At 46.5% G+C, this 2,500-nt stretch overlaps 5 non-coding genes and 4 pseudogenes across 5 annotated transcripts; all 9 read right to left on the bottom strand.

Moving 5' to 3' along the window:
- The window catches only part of LOC146266082 (5S ribosomal RNA), a 119-nt pseudogene extending 118 nt beyond the window's left edge, over position 1 (bottom strand).
- A 168-nt stretch (positions 2-169) lies between these two features.
- LOC146266081 (5S ribosomal RNA) lies at positions 170-288 on the bottom strand. The gene has a single exon (XR_014726740.1). It is a non-coding gene; the product is annotated as a 5S ribosomal RNA (ribosomal RNA).
- A 174-nt stretch (positions 289-462) lies between these two features.
- LOC146266080 (5S ribosomal RNA) lies at positions 463-581 on the bottom strand. Its single transcript, XR_014726739.1, has one exon. It is a non-coding gene; the product is annotated as a 5S ribosomal RNA (ribosomal RNA).
- Positions 582-771: 190 nt separating this feature from the next.
- LOC146266079 (5S ribosomal RNA) lies at positions 772-890 on the bottom strand. Its single transcript, XR_014726738.1, has one exon. It is a non-coding gene; the product is annotated as a 5S ribosomal RNA (ribosomal RNA).
- A 176-nt stretch (positions 891-1,066) lies between these two features.
- On the bottom strand, positions 1,067-1,185 carry LOC146266078 (5S ribosomal RNA). The gene has a single exon (XR_014726737.1). It is a non-coding gene; the product is annotated as a 5S ribosomal RNA (ribosomal RNA).
- A 172-nt stretch (positions 1,186-1,357) lies between these two features.
- On the bottom strand, positions 1,358-1,476 carry LOC146266077 (5S ribosomal RNA). The gene has a single exon (XR_014726736.1). It is a non-coding gene; the product is annotated as a 5S ribosomal RNA (ribosomal RNA).
- A 184-nt stretch (positions 1,477-1,660) lies between these two features.
- Positions 1,661-1,779, bottom strand: LOC146266076 (5S ribosomal RNA; annotated as a pseudogene).
- A 184-nt stretch (positions 1,780-1,963) lies between these two features.
- LOC146266075 (5S ribosomal RNA) lies at positions 1,964-2,072 on the bottom strand (annotated as a pseudogene).
- Positions 2,073-2,254: 182 nt separating this feature from the next.
- LOC146266074 (5S ribosomal RNA) lies at positions 2,255-2,373 on the bottom strand (annotated as a pseudogene).
- Positions 2,374-2,500: the final 127 nt, after the last annotated feature.

Here is a 2,500-nt window from a genome sequence, read left to right as displayed (position 1 = left end):
AAATAAGTTGACAACCATAGGCTACTTATCCATATACAGATTTAGCAATTGACAATGCAAGGTGGTCTCTCTCTCTCTCGTGTCAAAATGAAAACAGCTTCCAGCCCCTTTCATGAAGGACTACTTGTGCATATTGCAAGATTTCAGTTTCTAAGTGAATGAGCAAAAGAGCATACAGCACCTGGTATTCCCAGGCGGTCTCCCATCCAAGTACTAACCAGGCCCGACCCTGCTTAGCTTCCGAGATCAGACGAGATCGGGCGTTGCCAGGCTGGTATGGCCGTACGAAATAAGTTGACAACCATAGGCTACTTATCCATATACAGATTTAGCAATTGACAATGCAAGGTGGTCTCTCTCTCTCTCTCTCTCGTGTCAAAATGAAAACAGCTTCCAGCCCCTTTCATGAAGGACTACTTGTGCATATTGCAAGATTTCAGTTTCTAAGTGAATGAGCAAAAGAGCATACAGCACCTGGTATTCCCAGGCGGTCTCCCATCCAAGTACTAACCAGGCCCGACCCTGCTTAGCTTCCGAGATCAGACGAGATCGGGCGTTGCCAGGCTGGTATGGCCGTACGAAATAAGTTGACAACCATAGGCTACTTATTCATATACAGATTTAGCAATTGACAATGCAAGGTGGTCTCTCTCTCTCTCTCTCTCTCTCTCTCTCTCTCTCGTGTCAAAATGAAAACAGCTTCCAGCCCCTTTCATGAAGGACTACTTGTGCATATTGCAAGATGTCAGTTTCTAAGTGAATGAGCAAAAGAGCATACAGCACCTGGTATTCCCAGGCGGTCTCCCATCCAAGTACTAACCAGGCCCGACCCTGCTTAGCTTCCGAGATCAGACGAGATCGGGCGTTGCCAGGCTGGTATGGCCGTACGAAATAAGTTGACAACCATAGGCTACTTATCCATATACAGATTTGGCAATTGACAATGCAAGGTGGTCTCTCTCTCTCTCTCTCTCTCGTGTCAAAATGAAAACAGCTTCCAGCCCCTTTCATGAAGGACTACTTGTGCATATTGCAAGATTTCAGTTTCTAAGTGAATGAGCAAAAGAGCATACAGCACCTGGTATTCCCAGGCGGTCTCCCATCCAAGTACTAACCAGGCCCGACCCTGCTTAGCTTCCGAGATCAGACGAGATCGGGCGTTGCCAGGCTGGTATGGCCGTACGAAATAAGTTGACAACCATAGGCTACTTATCCATATACAGATTTAGCAATTGACAATGCAAGGTAGTCTCTCTCTCTCTCTCTCGTGTCAAAATGAAAACAGCTTCCAGCCCCTTTCATGAAGGACTACTTGTGCATATTGCAAGATGTCAGTTTCTAAGTGAATGAGCAAAAGAGCATACAGCACCTGGTATTCCCAGGCGGTCTCCCATCCAAGTACTAACCAGGCCCGACCCTGCTTAGCTTCCGAGATCAGACGAGATCGGGCGTTGCCAGGCTGGTATGGCCGTACGAAATAAGTTGACAACCATAGGCTACTTATCCATATACAGATTTAGCAATTGACAATGCAAGGTAGTCTCTCTCTATCTCTCTCTCTCTCTCTCTCGTGTCAAAATGAAAACAGCTTCCAGCCCCTTTCATGAAGGACTACTTGTGCATATTGCAAGATGTCAGTTTCTAAGTGAATGAGCAAAAGAGCATACAGCACCTGGTATTCCCAGGCGGTCTCCCATCCAATTACTAACCAGACCCGACCCTGCTTAGCTTCCGAGATCAGACGAGATCGGGCGTTGCCAGGCTGGTATGGCCGTACAAAATAAGTTGACAACCATAGGCTACTTATCCATATACAGATTTAGCAATTGACAATGCAAGGTGGTCTCTCCCTCTCTCTCTCTCTCTCTCTCTCGTGTCAAAATGAAAACAGCTTCCAGCCCCTTTCATGAAGGACTACTTGTGCATATTGCAAGATTTCAGTTTCTAAGTGAATGAGCAAAAGAGCATACAGCACCTGGTATTCCCAGGCGGTCTCCCATCCAAGTACTAACCAGGCCCGACCCTGCTTAGCTTCCGAGATCAGGCGTTGCCAGGCTGGTATGGCCGTACGAAATAAGTTGACAACCATAGGCTACTTATCCATATACAGATTTAGCAATTGACAATGCAAGGTGGTCTCTCTCTCTCTCTCTCTCTCTCTCTCGTGTCAAAATGAAAACAGCTTCCAGCCCCTTTCATGAAGGACTACTTGTGCATATTGCAAGATGTCAGTTTATAAGTGAATGAGCAAAAGAGCATACAGCACCTGGTATTCCCAGGCGGTCTCCCATCCAATTACTAACCAGGCCCAACCCTGCTTAGCTTCCGAGATCAGACGAGATTGGGCGTTGCCAGGCTGGTATGGCCGTACAAAATAAGTTGACAACCATAGGCTACTTATCCATATACAGATTTAGCAATTGACAATGCAAGGTGGTCTCTCTCTCTCTCTCGTGTCAAAATGAAAACAGCTTCCAGCCCCTTTCATGAAGGACTACTT

Source organism: Hypomesus nipponensis, chromosome 12, assembly GCF_054491055.1.
Source record: "Hypomesus nipponensis isolate SF chromosome 12, ASM5449105v1, whole genome shotgun sequence".
NCBI lineage: Eukaryota > Metazoa > Chordata > Actinopteri > Osmeriformes > Osmeridae > Hypomesus > Hypomesus nipponensis.
This window is presented reverse-complemented; position numbering and strand designations above follow the sequence as displayed.